Source organism: Megalobrama amblycephala, unplaced genomic scaffold, assembly GCF_018812025.1.
Source record: "Megalobrama amblycephala isolate DHTTF-2021 unplaced genomic scaffold, ASM1881202v1 scaffold423, whole genome shotgun sequence".
NCBI lineage: Eukaryota > Metazoa > Chordata > Actinopteri > Cypriniformes > Xenocyprididae > Megalobrama > Megalobrama amblycephala.
In genome coordinates this window covers 85,994-110,719 of record NW_025953371.1, presented here as the reverse complement: position 1 = coordinate 110,719, position 24,726 = coordinate 85,994, and the positions used below count along the sequence as shown (strand labels likewise).

Here is a 24,726-nt window from a genome sequence, read left to right as displayed (position 1 = left end):
GGTGAACTCCATGCCCAAGAGGGTTAAGGCAGTGCTGGAAAATAATGGTGGCCACACAAAATATATATATATATATATGCACGCACACACACACACACACACACACACACACTGATTAAGCATAACATTATGACCACCTTCCTAAAATTCCACTGATTCAAATTTTTACTTGCCCTGCCAAAATTTTCACTGGCCCCAAAATAAAAAAATAATAAAAAGAGAAAAGAAAAGAAAAGAAAAGAAAAGAAAAGAAAAGAAAAGAAAAGAAAAAAGGCCTATAAAATAAGCCTAGTTATGGTTTTCAGGTTAGGCTTTTTACCTGTTTCAGGTACAGAAATTGTAATCTGTATTAACTATAGATTAAACTTTATTTATAGCTGCAGTTTGCAATTTTTGGCCCTCTAGCGGTTAATAAACAGAACTGCACACGTCTTGCGGATCCTGGGGGCCATATCTTGAATCCTGGGGGCATTTTAATTGACTAAATCACGCAGTGAAATCGTGCACTAAATATGCACGCACACTAGTCTAAAGTTACCTACTACATCACGTAGTGCATGCGTGCATTCAATGCCCTAATGTATCAATGAAATCAAGTGAATGCCTTGATCTACACGATGGGTGAGGAAGCAGAAGACATTAACTTCTCTGCATTTAAGTCCTCAAGAAGCGAGTGACTACGAAATTGTAAAGAACAGATTGAATGATCACTTCATAGCTCGAAATGTTATTTTTGAGCGAACTAATCTCATAATAAATGAATAAATTATCTCATTAACTTTAACTCTGCTTTAGTGTTATTTTAACACTATTTAGAGAGGGACCATATGTACTCTGAGCAGAGTTGATTTAACTCTGGAGATTTTGCTGTGTACTATTGTTGGTACAGGAATCTCGTAATTCAAGTATGAACTATTTAAATGTATTATATAAATTTAATATATCTTAACCCTAACAGAGTGTGTAGCTTTTCATTTCTTAAACAACCATGTTGGAATATGTACTGTATCATGGCCATATTCCAGATGACATTGCCAATATTCATCAGGGTTAAAGGATGGTTCAGAGTCCACAAAGAATCATTTTCACACATGAATGGGCACTTCTGAGTCCTGACTTTAAGGTCAATGTAAGACTAACCACCTCTTGATGGAAATAAATGTTCTGATGTCATTTCCATCAGGAGGTACATACATTTTTGGTTAAGATCTTGTATTGACAATGCAAGAATTTTAAGTTGTCTTCATTTCATAGATAGAATTTTTTAAAAAATTAAACTTATTTTATTTTTTAATTTTTCAAAGTTGACACAGATTTCGTGGAATGACCCATAACGGAACTGCATTGTCTAGCCGAGCACTGTTGATACGGAGATCTGCACGATGAGATGGTTAGAGATAGACTCGTCGTGGGTCTGACAGACAAGAGGCTGTCAGAACAGTTACAACTTGACCCTGAATTAACACTTGAGAATGCTGTTGTACGAGTACGACATAGTGAACTAATAAAATAAAACAACAAGAACAAGTCATACTTCAAAGGGGAAATTACAAATGAACAGCTGGATAGTGTGCAGGCTAAACAGTACAGTAATGTGAAATCAAAACAAGTGAAGCCACAATATGTACAGCTAGCAAGGAAATCACCTCAGGAAAGACCTAGAAAGCGGATATTGTGTACAAGATGCGGAGACACAAAAATCCATAATCTGCAGCAATGCCCCGCAAGGGATGCGATATGTAATCGTTGTCATAAAAAGGGACATTATGCTAGAATGTGCAAGTCCAGGATGGTATATGAAGTGAATATTGCCACGATATCTGCAAACACAAATTAGGACATTGCATTCCTTGGCTCACAAATGACTGATGAGGCTGTAAGTCCATGGATGACTAAAATAAAAATGGACAATTTCGAAACGATGTTCAAAATAGACACTGGAGCAGATGTTACAGCTGTTCCTGTTACGCTGTACAACCAAGGCCAGTTCAACAAGCTGAAACCTCCAGGAAGAATCCTCCAGGGGCCAGGTGGTGTGTCACTGAAGGTAAAATTCACAGCTACCCTTAGCAAGCGCAATCCATGTACAAAACAGGACATTTATGTTGTTGACGGATTGTACATGCCACTGCTAGGCTGACCAGCAGTCACAGCACTTCAGCTGGTAGCCAGGCTGGATGATGTCAGCTTAACCTCATAGCTTAAGTGGAAAAGGAGTTTCCAAAACTCTTCAGTGGTTTAGGTAAAATGGAGGGTGAGTACAGCATTGTGCTAAAGCCGGATGCAACACCCTTTTCTCTCTCAACACCCAGGCGTATTTCCCTCCCTCTTTTACCAAAGGTGAAGGAAGAATTAAAGCGAATGGAACAGCAGGGTGTAATTTCAAAAGTGGAAGAGCCAACTGAATGGTGTGCTCCCATGGTTGTGGTGCCAAAGCGTACAGGCAAAGTGAGAATTTGCACAGATCTCACTGAACTGAACAAATCAGTAATGAGAGAAAAACACCCCCTTCCTTCTGTGGAAAGCACATTTAGGACAGCTTGCAGGAGCCAAAGTGTTTTCCAAACTTGATGCCAATGCTGTTTTTTTTGGCAGATTACACTTTCAAAGGAATCCTCGTTACTCACCACCTTCATAACTCCATTTGGCCGATACTGTTATAACCGTCTGTGCTTTGGAATCTCTTCTGCACCAGATCACTTCCAAAAGCGCATGTCCAGAATTCTAGAGGGACTGGTCGGTGTTGTTTGTCAAATGGATGATGTGCTCGTCTGGGGGTCAACACAGAGTGAACATGACAAGAGGCTGCGAAAGGTGCTCTCAAGACTTCAGGAAGCAGGGGTCACACTCAATGACAAATGTGAGTTTGCGAAAACGAAAATCAAGTTCCTCAGACAGATCGTTGAGGCATCAGGGGTGAGTGCAGATCCGGAAAAGGTGGAGGCAGTTAAAGCCATGAAACAACCACATAATGTCAGTGAAATGAGGAGATTTTTAGAAATGGTCAACCATCTTGGTAAATTCTTACCACATCTGACAGAAAAAACACAACCACTCAGAGATTTATTGAGGAAATCCAACATGTGGGTCTGGGGGTCACATCAGCAAGAGGCTTTCGAGAAAATCAAAGAGGAACTGACAACACCCCCAGGTTTGGCGCTGTATGATACAAACAAGGATACAGTTGTTTCTGCAGATGCCTCTTCATATGGGCTGGGAGCGGTTCTCCTTCAGAAGCAAGCAGACAATGTATGGAAACCCGTGGCGTATGCTTCAAGGGCTCTCAGTAATACGGAGCAGCGATACGCGCAGATAGAGAAGGAGGCGCAGGCCTCCACATGGGCCTTTGAGAGGTTTGCAGAGTTTCTCATTGGGAAAAGTTTCCACATCGAAACCGATCATAAACCTCTAGTTCCTCTGCTTAGTTCAAGGAAATTGGATGAACTCCCTCCACGTATTCAGCGCCTTCGTATGCGTCTTCTGAGGTTTTCATACACTATATCACATGTGGCTGGCAAAAACATTGCAACAGCAGATGTGTTGTCTAGAGTGCCCATGAGCAGTACAGCAGAAGGGCTCTCCGAAGAAGACATCAATCTGTATGTTGACTCCGTCGTGGCAAGTCTTCCAGCTACACAAAAAAGGCTCAGAGAGATTCAAGAACACCAGGACATGGATTCCATACTCCAACAGCTAAAAAAAAATACTGTGTGGAAGGATGGCCAGATAAATTCTCCATTGACAAAGCTTTCCAGCCTTACTTGTCATTCTCAGGAGAACTTTCTGTGCAGAACGGATTGTTATTGAATGGAATCAGGATTGTTATTCCGACGTCTCTCCGAGCTGAGATTCTGAAAAAACTGCATGAGGGACACCTTGGCATATCGAAGTGTCGAGAGAGAGCTAAACAATCAGTTTGGTGGCCAGGCCTCTGTAAAAACCTCACAAAAATGATTGAGAACTGTGACACATGTGCACGTGAGAGAACAAATTTCAAAGAAACAATGCTGCCCACTGAATTTCAACAAGGCCATGGTCTACGGTAGGACCAGATTTGTTTCAAAAAGACAACAAACATTACTTGGTCATTGTGGACTACTTTTCTAGATTCTTTGAGGTTGCAAAACTGACATCAACAACTGCAGAAGCTGTAGTAGAGCATTTCAAGTCCATCTTTGCTCAGCATGGAATGCCCGAGGTGGTGCGCTCAGATAATGGGCCACAGTTTGCTTCAGAGTATTTCTGTGTGATTTCACAGGACTGGGGTTTTGACCATGTGACGTCGAGTCCTCATTTTCCGCAGAGCAATGGAGAGGCAGAGCGATCGGTGAGGACAATCAAGAACCTCCTCAAAAAGTCAAAGGATCCCTACCTTGCACTTATGGCTTACCGAGCAGCCCCTCTTGCCAATGGGTACAGTCCTGCCGAGCTCCTCATGGGAAGGAAAATAAGAACACAAGTTCCTGTGATTCCATCACAGCTTGGTCCAAAATGTGTAGATTTGGAAAAGCTGAAAAAGATAGAACTGACCTACAGACAGAAACAGAAACAAAATTTCGACAAAAGGCACAAAGCACACAACATGAAGCACTTTCAACCAGGTGAACATGTAGGGGTCAAAGACACTTCTGAAAGGGGTATTGTTTTCCACAGCTGGCACACCCAGATCTTATCTCATAGAGACACCCAGAGGTATCATGAGGAGAAATAGGTTTCACCTCTCAACAACTCCAAAAGCTCCTGTGACATCTGTTTTTCCAGACTCAACAGAGGTACATTCATCTCCACGCTCTGTAAGTCCACCTGTCACACCAGAAATTCAGAAGATATGCCAGCAGACTTCACCATGCAAGAAATGGTATCTTTCCAGGATTAGAGCTCCTCCTGGGTATCTAAAGGACTTTGATTGTAGTTAGAGATGCCCTGGAGAAACACTGAGTGATCAATGGGGCAGAATAATCCCCACACTCAGTTGAAGGTTTTGGGTAGTCCACCCCATCCTTCTAGTCTAGAAGAATAATCATACAAAAAACGTTTTGCTATCATTTTGTTGTTAAAAAAAAAAAGAAAAAGAAAAAAAGAAAAAAACATTGTTGAATTGTCCAAAATTTACAGAATTGTTAATTGAACTGCTTTGCATAAAAATGTTAATTGTCTAATAAGAAGATAAATATTTCTAAGTTTATTTTGCTCCCCTAAAGGAAAAAAAAGAAAGAATCTTATTTGGAAAGGGGGATGTAGTATTAGGTTCTATACGGTAACATAATATTGCATTAACCAGGTGTGGAACTGATATTGAGTGTGTTACAGTATTGTGGGAAGTTGAATGAAGAAGTCATCAGAAGTTATGGCTGGCTGTCGCATCGTCCTCCATTACAAAGGTTGTCGTTGTACCTATTAAACAACAGAACAGTTTTACCATAAGGGTTGTGGCTACATTGTCTGTGATCAATAAAATGATTATAAAGTTTAAAGTCTTCAGAGTCATCATTTCAGGTTAACATATTTTCTTTATTTTAATGCTTACATGAGGTCAGTAAATAGTCTCATTAATGCACATAATAAAGCTCACACTTTTAATATTATATTATATTTAATATTCGCTGAGGCAGTCATGTGTTTCTGTGTGGTTGATAGCCTATAAAAAACAATTACACTTAATATTAAAGTTAATATATAAATCACAAGCACTGTCTAGCTAGCTTAAACCTATTCGGCTCTCTGTGCTCGTCTGTTGATATAGTGCAGTAGTTGTGTCACTTTAATAGCTTTTATGACGAAGGTTTACACTATGCACGTGAAATTTGGAATGCAAGAGATTTAAATAAAATAGGCTGTTGCAGGGTTGCCTGGCAAGGCCAGACTGATATATATTCTACAAGATATATCAGTCTGGTCAGTCTGCCATCCGTCGCGATTCGAGCCAAACATCAAAACGTACCAACGAATCGGATTTGTTTATTTCAGTGACGCAAACAGCATCACTCTAGTGCGGTGTTTGCGTCACTAACCCTAACCCTAGAAAATCGAATTGATTCACTGGCCGACCAGACTCATCCGCTGGTACAGTGGTTGGCTTGTCATAAAGTCAACTGGATTTTCCAGACAAGATGCAGGGGCGGATCTCCTGGGGTGGCACGGGGTGGCAACTGCCACCCTAAGAAAAAGCTTTGCCACCCCAAAATGATCACAGAATAAAATATAAATTTAAGCAGTGTTTCAAGTACTTCTTCAGAAGCGGCGCTTCAATGTGATGACCTAAATAAAGTTAGCGTAATGCAAAATAATGGCAAGAAAACACCTCTTTCAATAAACTGTGCATGATGGTTGCACGCGCACGCAGCGCGGCCAGTGTATTCAGCTTCATTAACAAATTACTCTTATGAACCGGTTCTTTGAGAGTCAAAAACACAGCGCAGCCAAGTTCACTTACGATTTTTTCCCCTATTTATACGTGAATCGGAAAATTACTGCTTCTCGGCAAACTCAGAAGTCCTGTGAGAAATGTAATCCCATCCGAATATGTCTGAGATTCATTTTCGCAATTTTTTGGCGAGCTGATTCACCGACCGCCCGCTCCACTTTCATCATGAATAAAGGTCTTTTTGTCATCCGGCGAAACAATAACATGAAATCAATTAGAGGATACTGATCACAGAAAATAATAGCAGAGTTAGGTAATCTATGTATTAATCTATGTATTTTAGCTCTTCTCGATTGCTAACACATTATAAGTGATGCAGTTGGCCCAGTTTCCCAAACCATTCATTCAGTTCTCAAAATAAAGACACATTTCTCAAAATGTTTAACAATGATAACATTTGGTAGCAAAACTGATGACACACCAGTCAAAATTTGAGAGAGAGCTGAATGAATTATTTACAGGGGTAGGCTACACAGTAGGCTACCAGTACTTTAGATGAGGGAAATTTCACTATTCTATGTACAGTAAACTGGAGCACGTTGTACAACCTTAATGTTGTGATTGTCAACTTTTTTTGTAGCCATTTGTTATGTATAGCCTACTGTATTTTTGCAGAACTGAGAAATAATTGCCTAGGGATATAGTCTTGTGTCAGAAGACCAGTATACTGCTATAGTACTGTATATACTGAAATGAAATTTATATGCATAATAATTCCTGAATCCCAGTAAGAGGTATTTTTGTTACAGTGTTATATGATCTCACTAGTGTTCACTGGGCAGTGCAGTAGTCTGTGTATTTGTTACATTTTGTGTGTCATCTGATGCCAAAGTTTGATTTTGTGGTTTGTACAAGTTGGTGTATTTTGAGAGTGTGTTTATAGTTGTGAGAAAATGTTGAATTGTTTCATGAATTGTGAGTTAGCAATCAAGAAAAACAATAAGACTGAAAAGTTTGAAAGATAAATTTATGTTGGCTTGTCATAAAGTCAACTTAAAGTCTTGTTTAAAAACGTAAAAAACTTTGGTCAGTTAGGCCAGAATATAGATGTTCTGGGTGATTGCTAAAGTGTTGCTAGGTGGTTGCTTGGAGATTCTGGGTGGTTGCTAGGCTCTTGCTGTGCAGTTGCTGGGGTATTGCTAGAGTAGCCTATGTAGTTGATAGGGTGTTCTGGGTGAACACACACAGACATTCCCACCTCTGTTAATAACAGAAACTCAAAAAATGTTTTGTTGCTCTTTAACTTGCACTAAAACATGTGATTCATACCATCAAAGTAGCCTGTGTAATATTAATAAAACTGCTCATCTCCTTTAGTGATACAAGCTCAGACTCATTTAGAATCTGTTGATGTTTTTTCATAAAGTGTCTTTACTTGGTGCCATGATGGATATTGAAATCTTGTTATTTATTTTTTCATTTTAAACAGTATATAGATGACTACTTTGTGGTAATGCAATATTTGTGAACACAATTGTGTATGTCAGGCCATAAATCTCCAAAAACTATGCATGGGCGCTTGCTTTGGTGTTGCCACCCCTCATAGACCTCATGCCACCTCTTTGCCACCCTATAAATAATTTTCTAGATCCGCCCCTGGGCTGTTGATTTCGTGCCATATGTCACATTAGTTCGCTGCTGTTAACGTTAAGTTTCCATGAGAGACAGCGAAACATGCAAAAGTTATGTTTTTTTAAGTTTAAATAAAGTTTATTTCAGCTAATAAGTGAACTTAGTTCATGTTATCACCGTTATAACGGCGATCCGGCCGACAGTCAAGAAAAAAGGCACCAAACCCTTCCGACATGAAAAACGACACGATTATTTTGCTGTTAACATTACAAATGAAAACATTTGTGTTTGTTTTACATAAAATTAAAATAATATACTAACCTTTTAGTGAGTTACTGGTACATTCTTTTTCTCTCCGTTAATAGCCACTTCCACCACCGAGTAAAAAAAAAAAAACGTAATCTCTTGCCATTGGTCAGTTTTTCGTGGGCAAATTCACTACTGTAAATTGATTTACAGTACAGAAAAATTACAGTAGTGACCATATATTTTCCCATAATCCATTGCTGTTTACAGTAATATACTGTATACACATTTTACAGTATCTTACTGTACATATTACAGTAAAATACTGTTCAAATTACAGTAATCCCTTACAGTGTAGTAAAGTACTTGATTTAATTTGTTGTGGTAATTCGGCTAGTTGCTGTGGTAATATAACAACTATAGTAATACAAACAAATTACGTTACCCAATACTGTACTTAGTTTTCTTTAAACTATAGGGTATATTATACTACAATATACGAAGTTTACTGTAGTAAAAACTATACTACAGCCTATGCTGTCTAGCATTCATTAACAAAGTGTTGTAAATACTATAATACAGTACTACAATTTACTAGTATGGTTCAAAAACACGTATACTATCAATTATTATAGTATTTTTTCACCTATGAGCCATGTCCAACCTCAAATGACGCCGATTGGATAAGTTCAGACAAATTACGAAATGTGTAGCCTATGTAAAATAGACTATAGTAGCCATATTGTGACAAAATTACATCCCATGTCATTATAATTCGTAGTTTATGCTAAATAAATAATTAAATAAGCAATTAAAAAAACAAAAAACAAAAAAAAACCGAGTAGCCTAATCGAGCTATAAGCTACAGGTCTTGTATAATAGTTCATACTCTTCAAAATATGTGAATATATTAATAGTAAAATTCCATATCTAGGCAGGCACTCTGGGAAAAAAGTATCTAGTTTCCCTGTTACGGAAGTCAAGCATGCAGCAATATTTTATTTATTTCTCATTATCTCGACATAAGTTGTTTCTCATGATCTCATGATCATGAGAAAACAAGAAAAAAATAAAATTCCATACTTAAAAAAAAAAAAAAAAAAAAAAAAAAAAACACACCTATCCTGGCTTCCGTACTTTTTTGGTTGGATCGTTAAAAACACCTCTCCCAGTTAGAAATCACCCCAAAATTGGGAGACTCTTTTGTTCCGCAGAGACCTGTACTTGTTTAAATTACATCCAGTTTATCAGCAACACAGCGCACGAGTGTGAATCCCGCGATATCCGCCTTTGATCTCGTAGGTTCTGATCCACTACGAGAACAGAGAACTTTCCGTCTGTCCTGCACTTTTTTCACTCCTCCCCTCACTGCAGCCGCCTACTCTCGGCTGAACTTCAGGCGAGGCTAGGCGCATCTCAAACAAGCCTATTAAAGGTGCTGAAGAGGATGTTTTCTTTTATACATTTTTGCAATATTACTTGAAACTGTCTTTACTAACGGATGAAAGACTATTTATTAGGTGCACTGAAAGTAATAATATTAATATACATCATCTGTGCACGAGGTAGGGCCTTAAAAACATCAGCCAATCGTTTACGCGATCATCGCGTAAACGATTGGCCCTCTGGCTTGTCAATCACTGCCGTGACCTTCCTTGTGAGAGACGAGCGCGGCTGCGCGCTCCAGTAACTTTCCACACTCCACAGGCACCGCATGCAATGTTTTTGTCAGGAGACAGGAGTAACAACTGCAGATTATGAGTTACCTGCGGTGAGTCCGCCATAATGAATCCAAAAAACACGACACAGCGAATGCCGGTGGTAAACACTCGTGTTCCAATACTCGTGCACCAGTTTTGGGAGGCGTTCCTTTGAAGTGAGCTGTGAAGGAGGGGGGCTGTTCTTACACATGCGCTCATTTAAAAAAACTCAGTAACAGTCTTTGGATTCTCAGTCGACGAAAAAATCCTCTCTATCACCTTTAACTCTCAACCCTCGCATATACGCGAGGTGACAGTTGGTCAAAGATTAAAATTTTAAAATATGTGGTATTTTTCTTACAAATACGTATCGTTTCACTTCAGAAAACATTGATTCATCCATTGGGGTCGTATGGATTACTGTAGTTATTGCTGTTGTTTGATGCTTCGACTTTTAGACTTCGGTAAAGTTGGTTTTATATTCGCACATTCGGACATCCGTATTCAATAGCCTTGTTAATCACACTACATTGGACATTCAGTGGACATTCACAAGTAAATATGCCATTAAAACAATACTTGCCTATTTTTATCGACTGTGAAAAATGTTGTAAGTTGACAATCGTTGGTTGTCAATATCATGTCGCTGCTTAAAATTTGCAAACATTAATTTATTGCACATTTATTGGAAAGTCCGAATGTGCGAATATAAAACCAACTTTACCCAAGTGACTTTTAGGAACACATAAGCTTGCATTATAAAACGTTCCCAGATGATTTATTTAAAAAATAACTATGTCACGAACTGCCGTGAGACTGGGTTGAAAAACCGGGCATTCGGCCCATTATACCTTTTTTTAACTTATACATGGAAAGTGTTTTTTAAACTTTAGATCGCATGATACCTTCAAAAGATAATGTCATCACCATCAATGGGTTTATTTTGCAATACAACACATTACTACTAGCTAAATCAAATAAACAGACATGAAACACCCATTTAGATTTAATTATTTTATTATATGAGAAGAAAGAAAGTATTCTAAGAAACATGAAACTAGCTGTGATATGAAATCATGTGAAACAGTCAGTTAGGCAAAAAGGCTTTACAATCTTTTGACCAAAGGAGAAAAAAAAAAAAAAAAAAGAAAAAAAAAGAAGCCTACAACCGACTGATCCCGCCTTCAAACTTCTGGAATATTGCCTACTTCGTTTCCGAAACCCGAACAAGCAGGTTAGTTGACACAAGACATTTCATATATTCTTTTGAGGAACAAATTTTGAATTTTGAATATACTGCAATAACTGCACACTTGAATATGGTAGCTTAGCTTACTGTTTAAAAGCAAGTTTAGGTTTGTTTGTTTGTTTGTTTTTAAGGTTATTTCTTAAGACGGCTGGAAGGAGGCTATATAAACTCATCAGCTACTTTATAGAGGTAAGATATTGCTTTAGAAATCTATATTACTTTGATACTTTAATAAAATATAAAAAGAGAAAGTTACTCATGAGGATTAAATATTTTATGATGTTATGATCAGAAACAAGCTGCGGTGCGTTTCCCGAAAGCATCGTTGGCAAACCATGGTTGTAAATCTCATTGAAATCTCTATTGGTAACGACGGAACTTACGACCATAGTTTGCTTTGGGAAACGCACCCCTGATCGGTTAATCAGCGAAATGCACTGGACCAAGTGAAATCAAAAAGACTGTTAATTGGGTAAAATGACAAACCAAAATAAGTTGTAAAACAACGTAGATATCTAAATGTTTTTGTAGCTGTTTTCAGTTTCGATTTCATTTCATCTTGCACATATACAAATTAGCCTATTTGAACGATGACAGTGGATTTAAGGTTTTAAAGTTGTTGAACTATTTCCATTTTAATCGTAGCCGTGTATGGAAACATCAGCTAGAATGTCATGGTTAATATCTAAATTTCGGGTTAAACATAGGCCTAATCACTAGGCTAAATATTCTGGTGGTTTATTTAAGGCGAAGACCAATGTAGAGAGTAGCTATCATTCATTTTGGAGACATTTCCGGTTACTCCGGTTACGTTTTTTAACAATGAAGATGCAGAGTACCATTGCAATGCTGAAAATAAGACAATTGATTGAGAATATCAGGTACTTCAACCATGAAAGTCCAGACTTTTCCTCTTGTTCTGAAAACAACAACAACACAAATTATCATTGTTAATTCTCTCTCTCTCTCTCTCTCTCTCTCTCTCTGTCTCTCTCTATGTTTGTGTGTGTGTGCGTAAACTAAAAATAGCTTATTCAGGTAAGTACTAAATAAAAAAAATAAATCACTTATATATGATTCATAAATGATTAAATACAAAATTAATAGTAGTTATTAAGATTTATGTAGTTTGGAATTGGTAAAATGTGCCTGGAAAAAAAAAAAATATGATCAGAAAATCAATTCTGCACACGGAGAATACATAGGCATGATATTTTTAACACACCTGTTACTGTTGCTGTTGCTGTCACTGTTAGAGTTGTCCCATTCCCACTGATGTACTGGAGATCCCCATCAACAAAACATACTGCTGTGCACAATATCTCTTCAGTATCAGTGACCATTAGATCATGTATGGTCATGGAGCTAGAAATGTCTTGGGATATCACTTTGACTCTGTGGTGATATTTTGGTATTTTTGTGATCTCTTCACCATAGTTTGTAGGTTCGTTCCAAATTTCCCATATAATTGTGCAGCTTGTTACGATTTCTTTATCAGTGGTAATGTTGCAGTAGAGAATTGCTGAATCACCCACTTCATATTTCTTGTAGAGGGAGCCTTGGTTTGTGTTTACTGCTGCAAATCCAAGACCTTAAAGGACACATACAAACATACTTTTTCATAATCCACAAACTTAACAAACAGAAATCAATGGCATGTAATGAATAGCAGTCTTGAAATTTCTGTATATAAAAAAATGCTAACATAATTGAATTATGACATTTAAATAAATAAAGCATTTAGGTAAATATAGGTATTAGTCTCACCAAAAAAACACACAAATGACAATGATCTGAAAAGCATGGTTTTTTCCTCATCTGAATATGTAATCCTTGTAGTCTGAGATACCTCTGTCCTTGTGAGCAGTTGCAACTGGTACAAACAAGCATAAAACCACAAAACCTCCCATTAAAACGGCATGTGATCATCAGAAGCAAACTAGGGTTGTTTTGAAGTGCAATTCTGCTGAATGGTTTGAAAATACTTGCACTTATTTCTGCTTGCCTCTGTTTCATCAGTTGTGCTGATCTCAGTAAAATCTAGCATAGTAAGAATGGAGACAGTATAGTGTAACTATAAAATGCTTCCCATGGAATTAAACCCAGTATGGTAAGCCCGTTTAGGCAGGACTGTGGTGCATGCAAGCATAAAATATGCAAGACACAAGGCATAATCAGTTATTTATATGTTGCTATTATAATTAATACACCACAGAATGTGATTTTCTAATGTTGCCATTTACTATGGAGGACTGATACCTACCTCAGTCAAAATGAAGTCAGTTATCAGTTTATTAATTAAATTACTGCTTAAAATGTTAAATGTAACAACACACATATCACGGTTAATTTTTGGAGGTTGGGGTTTAGACGAAAGGACATTAAAACTTTAATATCTTTAACTTTAAAAACTTTAATATCTCTTACCTTTAACTGCAATTTGTTTATAAAATATAAATTCGAACATAAAGGATTGTTTTTACGTCCCTTACTCCATGTCCAGATAAACAGTGTAAAAATATAAAATGATCAAAGAAAATACTACCACCCACAAGGATATTTATGCATCAACAGTAAGCAAAACAGAAACAATTCTAATTCAGAATGTTCAGAGTGCATATCAAATTGCCAAAGTCATGTAATTTTAGTAAATGTGACTTTGTTATGTCATAAATGTTTCAAAATTTCTATGGATCATTGCTGGGGATCAGCTTTATAATGTAGACATTTTTAATGACACATCTGTATAATAAAAAAAGGAAGAATAGTAAGTTAACTGTCATTTATTTTGCCTGATTAGCCAATCCTTTCATAAAACACACATGATTTTTTTTTTTTTTTTTTTGTCTTAACTTTTCAAACTCCTCATAGGCTGCTGGTCCAATTTTTACCAAAATAGGCATGTAAGCATAGGTGCGGCCATATGTGTACAACTGACAAAAAAGCACAAAACCTCCCATTAAAACGTCATGATCATCAGAAGCAAACTAGGGTCTTTTTGAAATGCAATTCTAGTGAATGGTTTGAAAATACTTGCACTTATTTCTGCTTGCCTCTGTTTCATCATTTGTGCTGATCTCAGTAAATAATCACACATTTTGATTTGTTGAAGCATTGCAAAGATATAAGTTAATTAATTTGTCCATTTGTAAATTCAATGTGTCTGGCTTCTAGTGTCATCCGCTTCCAGTTTTTTAGCTGTACAAAACAGCTCCTTATGCAGCTTGGACATTTTAAACTGATATTTCTTATATGGGTATAAAGGTACACAAACATGATTGTTCATTACGTTCCTCGGTACATCAGGGGAGAAAACTAAATGTAAAATTGCCTAATTTTTCTTCTTTTTTTATTAAACAGTGGTTTATTGTACAAATTCTGTCTCTTTAAATGAATTCAATTATAATTAACATTTTCTGAAGGATAAAAAAAAGCTAATGCTCAGCTAATGCTGTAAACTATATACAGTGAGTCATTTCTTCAACATTACTGTAATATTAAAGGTTACAATTAACAACAGAGCTCAAACTATTCAATTCATTTGCTATTTATTTTTAGATATAATAATCAACACTAAATTATAAAATGTAAATTGCACATAAGGCAGGTTTTGCATTAACTTTCTAAATCTAATTATAAAATTATTTTTCAATTATTTTTTTACTCCAGTTCATTTTTTTTTTTTTTTAAATATAATCATTTACATAATTACTGTCATACGGAAGCCCTGAACTGCATGTTGGAAAAAAAAGAAGAAAACTTATGGTGGTGAGGGAAAAAAAAAAAAGAAAACTTATCTTGTTATTTCGACATGTCATTATTTTGAGATATTAAGTCGTTATTTTGACATATTAAGTCATTATTTAGATATAATAAGTCGTTATTACGATAAGTCATTATTTCGAGATAACAAGTCATTATTTTGAGATATTAAGTCATTATTTCAAGATATTAAGTCGTTATTTCGACAGAAGTCGTTATTTCAAGATATTAAGTTGTTATTTCGAGTTAAGTCGTTATTTTGAAATATTAAGTCGTTATTTCGAGATAAAGTCGTTATTTTGAGATGTCAATATTTTGACATAATATCTCATTATTTCAACATATTAAGTCATTATTTCGACATAACTCGTTATTGTATATTAGGTTTAATAAAAGACGCGTACAATTCAATGTCTTCAGTGGCGCAACAGTAGCGTTTCAGCTCCCGGTCCCAGCCATAGAATGTAAAAAAAAAAAATGGATGACGCACATTCCCTCTCTTCCATTGTAGTAACTGAAGCCGCCAGTGTGTCTATATGGTGCTGACATCTTGAGTCTCAAGTCTACGCATAGAGAACTTGAAACCCGAGTCTGCGCAGTAGTGAGCACGAAATGGATCCGTTATGTCAAGGTTCCACCCAAACTCAGAACAACTCATTATTTCGCTGTGAAATAAACAGTTATGGAAAAGTAGAAATTAAAGTTAAAGGTCCCATGGCATGAAAATTTCACTTTATGAGGTTTTTTAACATTAATATGAGATCCCCTAGCCTGCATATGGTCCCCCAGTGGCTAGAAAAGGTGATGGGTGTAAACTGAGCACTGGGTGTTTTGCTTCGCGTTTGAGAATATGAAAGCTCAGACGACCCAATCTGGAATCTTCCCCATATGTCGTCATAAGGGGAAAGGTTACCTCACCTTTCTCTGCTTTGCCCACCCATGAGAAAATGAGCTACTACAGTGTGATTCGAGCACAATATTTTTTTTTTCCTCGAGAGACATCATGCCTTGTAAACGAGCGAATCATGGCAGTTGCTCAGTGTTTGGATATACAAATGAACACCTTAGTTTTTTTAGTTCCTTCATCCGAGCCTATGAAGAAATAGTGGGTTAATTTTATTTTCTCTGGTAATACGTCGATACAACTTACCATAGTTTGTATGTCTGCGCCACACATTTCACCGACCACAGTTTCCTCAACGTGTGCCAATACAGCCCAGTTACTGTCGCTAATGTAAAGGTAGACAGCATCAAGTATGTGTGTGAATGCACACACTGTAACGCAAGTGTTGTACATTTCTTTGTTGTTTGAAACCGTTGTGCTGTTATGGCGCACGCGATATCCACATTTCCAGATTGCAGAGCTTGATGTAATTGTAAAAAGTTTGTAAAAACTTTTAAGATTTATGAAATATAAAATATGTAAACAGATAAATGATGTTGGCATGGTAGCACATTTTCCACAACGGCACCTATCCGAAAAGGTATTTGTAATATGTCACAGACACGTCAGGTTCCAACGTCACCCAATCACAACGCACGCTATCACCAGAGTACTGATCACCGCCACCTGCACCTCATCACCCCACTCATCAACAGCACTATAAAGCACACACTCACACAGCACTCTATGTCCGGTCTCGTTCGCATATACTTCCTGTTATGCTTACCTCAAGGACTCCTCTTCATATACTCACCTGTCTCCGGCGTGTCTCCTTCCCTTCGTGTGCCTCGTCTGCTGTGTGGGTGTGTTCCAGCCAGCTCCAAGTTAATCCAGCGATCTCCACGCTCCAACGTATCTCTACCTGCAACAGAAAGGACAGTAACTATTCCTCATACTACCAGTTCTATACCATCTTCATCCAGTTCACTCACCTGTCTGTTATCTCCTGCTCTACTGTGGTCAATAAAACTACCAATACCTGTTACATCTGTGTCTGCCTCCTGTGTACCGTAACAGAAGACCGGACCCACACCGCAGACCCAGTATGAGCCAGCCGGATCCATTTCAGGAACTGGTGGAAGCGCTTCGGCGAACTTTAACCACCAATCCACCACCGCCATCTCCAGTCACTGTCCCTTCACCTGCACCAGCGAACACCACCACCAATGCCAACGGTTCTCCTTCACTACCGCCGTACGCCAGTCCCATGGCCAAACCGGCGCCCTTCTCAGGATCGGCGGAGGATTGCAGCGGATTCCTGCTGCAATGCACACTGGTCCTGGAGATGCAGCCGCACCTGTACCCGAGCGATACGTCCAAGATTGCATTCATCATTTCTCAGCTCAGCAGCAAAGCATTGAAGTGGGCCGATTCCATCTGGTCCCAGCGGGGCGCTGTAACCCAATCCTACTCTGCGTTTATTTCCCACTTCCGGGAAGTGTTCGGGAAACCGATCACAGATTCTTCAGCTGGTGAGAAACTCTATAATTTGAAACAAGGATCAATGTCTATTTACGATTATGCTTTGCACTTCAGAACGCTTGCAGCACTGAGCGGATGGAATGAACAAGCCCTGATAACAACTTATCGTCAAGGATTAGAACCTCGGGTACGGCTGCATCTCGCTGCATGCGAGGATTCCATCGGCCTTGAAAAATTCATCCAGCTCTCCATTCGCTGCGCCACTCGCATGCAAGCGTGCATCCAAGAGCACCAGGACCAGTCCCTCTCCAACATGCTCCTCTGCCGATCCGAACCCGTCAGCACTCCAGAACCAGCCCAAGAACCCATGGAAGTGGAAAACTCTCGTCTATCTTCTGAAGAGCGCCGCCGTCGGCTGACCCTGCATCTCTGTCTGTACTGTGGAGGCCCTGGGCATGTGATTGCAGCATGCCCCACACGGCCACCTTGACCCCTGGTGAGTGCTTTTATTCCTGCTACTCATAAAATGAAACCACTCACCACTGTCGTCAATCTTACTGCCGCTACTGTCTCCCTTTCAGTGGTCGCGCTCCTCGACTCAGGGTCAGCCGGCAACTTCGTCTCCGGCGCCATCTGCCGGCAGCTACGTCTCAAGACCTCTCCGTCTCCGACCATCTACAAGATCAACTCAATAACCGGCAAACCCCTGAGTCGTAAGCGCGTCCGCACCGTGGCTGGACCAGTGACACTTCAAGTTGGTTTATTACACCAAGAAGAGATACATCTGCTGGTTCTGGAGGATTCCACCGCTGACGTGGTTCTAGGGCGCCCCTGGTTGGAGCAGCATAACCCCACCATCTCCTGGAAAACGGGCGAAATCCTGAAGTGGGGCGACACATGCTTCTCTCGCTGTCTGGCTGAACTTCCTGTTCCACCATCTCCTTCGCCTGACCTCTCTCTCTGCGCCACGTCCATCGAAAGTCCAGTCGAACAACGCTCCGTCAACATCCCCAAGTGTTACACCCCCTTCAGCGATGTCTTCTGCCCGCAACGGGCTTCCAAGCTGCCTCCACACCGGCCATGGGACTGTGCCATCGACCTGCTTCCGGGTGAACCAGTGCCAAAGGGTAAGATATACCCACTTTCCATCCCGGAGGAGAAGGCCAATGGACGATTACATCAAGGAAGCCCTCGCCCAAGGTTACATCAGGCCGTCTACTTCCCCTGCTGCTTCCAGCTTCTTCTTCGTGGCTAAAAAGGACGGAGGCTTGCGGCCATGCATTGACTATCGCTCACTCAACAAGATAACCGTTAAGTTCAGGTATCCCCTTCCTCTCGTCCCAGCGGCCCTGGAACATCTCCGTGGTGCCACTGTGTTTACGAAGCTGGACCTCCGCAGCGCGTACAACCTCATCCGGATACGTGAGGGGGACGAGTGGAAGACCACCTTCATCACCCTACTGGCCACTACGAATATCTTGTAATGCCGTATGGTCTGGTCAACGCCCCCTCCGTATTCCAGGATTTCATACATGAGGTGCTCCGGGAGTTTCTCCATCGCTTCGTCCTAGTCTACATCGACGACATACTCATACTCCCGGAGCCAGGCCGAACATCGCCAACACGTTGCGGAGGTCCTCACCCGTCTTTGACAACACAACCTGTTCCTCAAGGCAGATAAGTGCTCCTTCCACCAACCTTCGGTCTCATTCCTTGGTTACAACATAGACCACAGTGGCATCCGGATGGACGAGAGGAAGGTGGAGTCTATCACCAACTGGCCAGAACCCACCACCATAAAAGAGCTCCAGCGTTTTCTCGGATTCTCCAACTTCTACAGACGGTTCATCAAAGGTTACAGTTCCATCACCCATCCACTTACCAGCCTGCTCCGTAATAAGCCCAAGTCTCTGTCCTGGAACCCGGCAGCCACCAACGCCTTCAACCACCTTAAGGAAGCCTTCACCACCGCTCCCTTACTCGTCCATACAGATCCAGAGAAACAGTTCGTCGTTGAAGTGGACGCCTCGACTACTGGAGTGGGAGCGGTGTTGTCACAGCAGCAGGGGACGCCAAGTAGACTCCTCCATGCGCCTTCTTCTCCCGCAAGCTCAGCCCGGCGGAAGTCAACTACTCCATCGGTGACAGGGAACTTCTTGCTGTTAAGCTTGCCTTGGAAGAGTGGAGGCATTGGCTGGAGGGAGCCAAACATGCGTTCCTGGTGCTGACAGACCATAAGAACCTTGAATATCTTCGGTCAGCAAAGAGGCTGAACCCAAGACAAGCTCGCTGGGCCATGTTCTTCTCCCGTTTCAATTACACCATCTCCTACCGTCCAGGTACCAAAAACGTTAAAGCGGATGCTCTCTCCCGTCTCCATGCTCCTGAGGAAAAGATCGAAGAACCTGAACCCATCATCCCGAGCTCTCTCATCGTGAGTCCTATTACCTGGTCAGAAGAGACCATCCCCTCCTCCAATGCCTCCACGAACCCTCTGCCAGGCTGTCCACCTGGCTTGCTGTACATCCCTTGGACACGACGCACTCCCACCATTCACTCAGCTCACACGTCACTTGGCACTGGTCACCCGGGGGTCAATGAAACCCTCTCGTTGCTAAAAGAACGCTTCTGGTGGCCAGGGATGGCTTCGGATGTCAGAAGGTACGTGCAGGGCTGCCGGGAGTGCGCCATCTCCAAAAGTCCTCGTCATCTGCCAGCTGGGAAACTCCTTCCGCTGCCCGTTCCAGATCGCCCATGGTCACACCTAGGAGTGGATTTCATCACTGATCTCCCTGTCTCAGAAGGAAATACCACCATCCTAGTCGTTGTGGATCGCTTCTCAAAGTCTTGCCGTCTGATTCCACTCCCAGGATTACCCACTGCCATGGAGACCGCCGAAATACTCTTCAACCAAGTCTTCAGATATTTCGGAATACCAGAAGACATAGTCTCTGACCGAGGACCCCAGTTCATATCCAGAGTATGGAGATCGTTCTACTCCCTCCTAGGTGTGGCCGTCAGCCTGACTTCCGGATACCACCCGCAGTCGAACGGGCAGACGGAAAGGAAGGTGCAGGAGATTGGCCGCTTCCTCCGTACCTTCTGTCATGACCACCAGGACTCTTGGAACCAGTTCCTGGGTTGGGCCGAGTATGCCCAAAACTCTCTCCGGCAGTCGACTACAGGACTCACACCGTTCCAGTGCGTACTCGGCTACCAACCCCCACTGTTCCCCTGGACCGGGGAACCCTCCAACGTTCCGGCAGTGGATTACTGGTTCCGAGAGAGCGAGAGGGTCTGGGACTCAGCACACCATCAACTGCAACGAGCCCTGCGCAGACGCAGGATGGCAGCCGACCTTCGACGCTCCAACACTCCGGTCTTCCGGCCTGGTCAGATGGTTTGGCTGTCCACCCGGGATATCAGACTGCATCTGCCCTGCAGAAAGCTGAGTCCCAGGTTCATTGGCCCATTCCCCATCGTCAAGCAGGTCAACCCAGTCACCTACCAACTCCAACTCCCACAAGGGTATCGTATACACCCCACTTTCCACGTGTCACTGCTGAAAGCTCACCACCCTTCTGTTCTTCCCACAGGACCTGACGTGGCTCCCGCCGAACCCCCCCTTCCACTCATCCTGGAGGACGGAGCTGCGTATGAGGTTCATGAGATCTTGGACTCCCAGCGTCGTGGTGGTCAGCTGGAATATTTAGTGGACTGGGAAGGATACAGCCCCGAGGAACGCTCCTGGGTCCCAAGAAACGACATCCTGGACCCCAGCTTACTCCAGACGTTCCACGACAGTCACCCTGAGAAACCGGCACCGCGGGGAAGAGGACAACCACCACGGCGTCGGGGTCCTCGGACCTCTGGAGCGGGCCGTGGAGGGGGGGGTACTGTCACAGACACGTCAGGTTCCAACATCACCCAATCACAACGCACGCTATCACCAGAGTACTGATCACCGCCACCTGCACCTCATCACCCCACTCATCAACAGCACTATAAAGCACACACTCACACAGCACTCTATGTTCGGTCTCGTTCGCATATACTTCCTGTTATGCTTACCTCAAGGACTCCTCTTCGTATACTCACCTGTCTCCGGCGTGTCTCCTTCCCTTCGTGTGCCTCGTCTGCTGTGTGTTCCAGCCAGCTCCAAGTTAATCCAGCGATCTCCACGCTCCAACGTATCTCTACCTGCAACAGAAAAGACAGTAACTATTCCTCATACTACCAGTTCTATACCATCTTCATCCAGTTCACTCACCTGTCTGTTATCTCCTGCTCTACTGTGGTCAATAAAACTACCAATACCTGTTACATCTGTGTCTGCCTCCTGTGTACCATAACATAATAATGGCAGAGGACTAATTTAGTTGCGCTGGTTAGTGTCTATAGCTGATAATTATATATATAATATATATATACGATAGCAAATCAGAGCAACATGAAGAGCCAACAATGTAGGCTAGCATTAGCTACATGATAATAACTGTAACAGCATACATAAATCAACTAAAGTACCGTATCCAGACACAATGTTTTAAACTAACCATTTGGAGTCATCCTGCTGTAGCCGCTGAGTTGCAACTTCTTCATCGGGATCAGATTCTGGGTCAAACTGAAAGCTTGAACAACTGCGTGTCTACGAGCCATTGCGATACATCCACTGTCAACATTAGCGCATGGTACAGTGGCCGCAAGCTAGTTAAGGGCACACCCACCCTCCACCTTGCCCCGCCTCTCTCCTCCTCATTAGCATTTAAAGCTACAGACCCAGAAACGGCACGTCCTGAGGAAAGGTCATTGTGGGACTAGCTTGTAGTGGCTGAAATTCTGCACCAGGGCTGAATTTCGGGAAAGAGACTTCAGATACAGTACTAGGGACCACTTAGGCCTATTTAAAAGCATCCAAAAAGTAGCATGTCATAGGACCTTTAAAGCTCCAGTCATCTTGCGAAGATCCAGAAAAAAGTCTGTTGGAGCCTCAGTGACTACTTCACTCAGAGAAGCTGTCAACCTCAGCTGTCAATCATGACATCTCACCACCATTCTATTTCACTGTTACAGACCGCCAGAGACAGTCAAACATAGTGGAAGGAGTCGCGTCTTGCGAGCCATATCGAGAATCCCACATTAATTTGTCACATGTGACCTTGACCAGTGATGTGTCGGAAGCTATAGGTGCGTTCACGCTATATCATAATTCCTGTAACTATGAGATTCTGGCTCGTAAAAAGTGTTCACTTCCTCGTAGAGCTCATAATTACAGTTTGTAAGCTGGGAGTTTTCTGAAAGCTCCCACATGTACCACGTGGCCGCTGTGCCACCTGTCCACTGTATATTCATTTAGGCGTTGTTATATAACGTCACATGTTGTCATCTCAAGATTCCAGTAAATACGAGGTCGCGTGAATGCAGCATATCCATTCCGTTCATGTCACGGTCAGTCTCTTTGCCTCGGGAGTTCATATTGGATTATATTGAATTATCGTACGTGCATTGGACTTAATCATCGGAGCAGATTCCCACTGGTTATCCAGGGTTTGACTGGAATCGATTACTACTTGCAGTGCTGAGGTGAGTGTTTCATGTGAATGACTACAAGAATATTTGCTTGATGAGCTGTTTGTCATGGTTGTTTACATTCATCCCCAAGCAAACGAGGAAAATGCAGCAAGGGAGATTGAACGCGTGGTGCATGAACTGCAATCTGTATCTCCTGAAGCACCCAGTTTTATCCTGGGAGATTTTAATAATTGTACATTGGAGAAATCACTGGGACATTTCAACCAGTATGTAACTTGCCCAACACTTAAAGGTGATAGAGAGGATTTTTTCGTCAACTGAGAATCCAAAGACTGTTACTGAGTTTTTGAAATGAGCGCATGCGTAAGAACAGCCCCCCTCCTTCATTGCTCATTTCAAAGGAACGCCTCCCAAAACTGGTGCACGAGTATTGGAACACAAGTGTTTACCATCGGCATTCGCTGTGTGGTGTTTTTTGGATTCATTATGTCGGACTCACCGCAGGTAACTCATGATCTGCACTTGTTATTCCTGTCTTCTGACAAAAACATTGCATGCGGCGCCTGTGGAGTGTGGAAAGTTACTGGAGCGCGCAGCCGCGCACGTCTCGCACAAGGAACGTCACGGCAGTGATTGACAAGCCAGAGGGCCAATCCGCGCACGTCTCTCACAAGGAACGTCACGGCAGTGATTGACAAGCCAGAGAGCCAATCGTTTACGCGATGATCGCGTAAACGATTGGCTGATGTTTTTAAGGCCCTACCTCGTGCACAGATGATGTATATTAATATTTTTACTTTCGGTGCACCTAATAAATAGTCTTTTATCAGTTAGTAAAGACAATTTCAAGTAATTTTGCAAAAATGTATAAAACAAAACATCCTCTTTAGCACCTTTAAGGATAACATTTTGGACTTGTGTTATGGATCGATCAAAGGAGCTTACATATAATTTGGTAAGCCACCTTTAGGAACTTCTGATCACAATACAGTACTACTTGTTCCTACATATAAAACGTATTTTGAAATGTGAAAAAGCGCAGTTAATTAAGAGGAAGGACTGGTCTGAAGATGCGACGCTAAGAATATGTACAGATTGGAACGTTTTTATGGACTCTGGTTTGGACATTGATGAATTGACAGATGTAATTTGTAGTTATGTGACATTTTGTGAGGATATGTTAATACCTGTGAAATCTTTTAAGAAATTTCCAAACAGCAAACCATGGGTCACAAAATCACTCAAGATTCTTCTGTCAAAAAGAAATAGGGCCTTTAAAGAGGGAGAAACAGTTGAGTACTTTAGGATAAAAAAAGAAATTAAGTGTGAAATTAAGAGGGCTAAATCAGTTTACAAGGAAGATCTTGAGGTAAAATTGAGAATGGGAAATTTAGGTTCTGCTTGGGAGGGGATGTATTTGATAACAGGTCAGGATAGTAGGAAAAGTAAAAATAGTATTAGTTTAAATTGATTCAGTTCAGATGCAGTTTTGTCGCAGGATTTTAATAATTTTTATCTAAGATTTGATGCTTATGATTTTAAAGAGGAAACTGATGGGTTGAAAAATGTATGTAAAGTAAATGTAAAGTAAATCTTTTTTAATGAGAGCAATGTGATGAAAGTTTTTAAACAGTGTAAAGTCAGGAAGGCACCTGGGCCTGATAATATAGGGGGTAGGTTACTGAAGGAATGTGCTGAGCAGTAAGGTCCAATATTTTATGAAATTTTTGCTCTGTCTCTTCAACAACAAAAAGTACCTGCACTCTGGAAGCAGTCTAAAGTGATTCCAGTACCAAAAAAGCATAATGTACAGGTATTGGATGACTTTAGACCTGTGGCGCTTAAATCCCTAGTTATGAAATGTTTTGAAGGATTA

General features: G+C 41.2%; 1 protein-coding gene across 1 annotated transcript in view; it reads left to right on the top strand.

The window, feature by feature from the left end:
• The first annotated feature begins 11,105 nt into the window (after positions 1 to 11,105).
• Positions 11,106 to 24,726, top strand: part of LOC125261526 — an 81,990-nt gene continuing 68,369 nt past the window's right edge. Inside the window, exons 1-3 of the mRNA XM_048180083.1 lie at positions 11,106 to 11,176; positions 11,323 to 11,380; positions 12,221 to 12,229. The gene's annotated coding sequence lies outside the window, so the exon portion shown is untranslated. The remainder of the gene's footprint in view (positions 11,177 to 11,322; positions 11,381 to 12,220; positions 12,230 to 24,726) is intronic.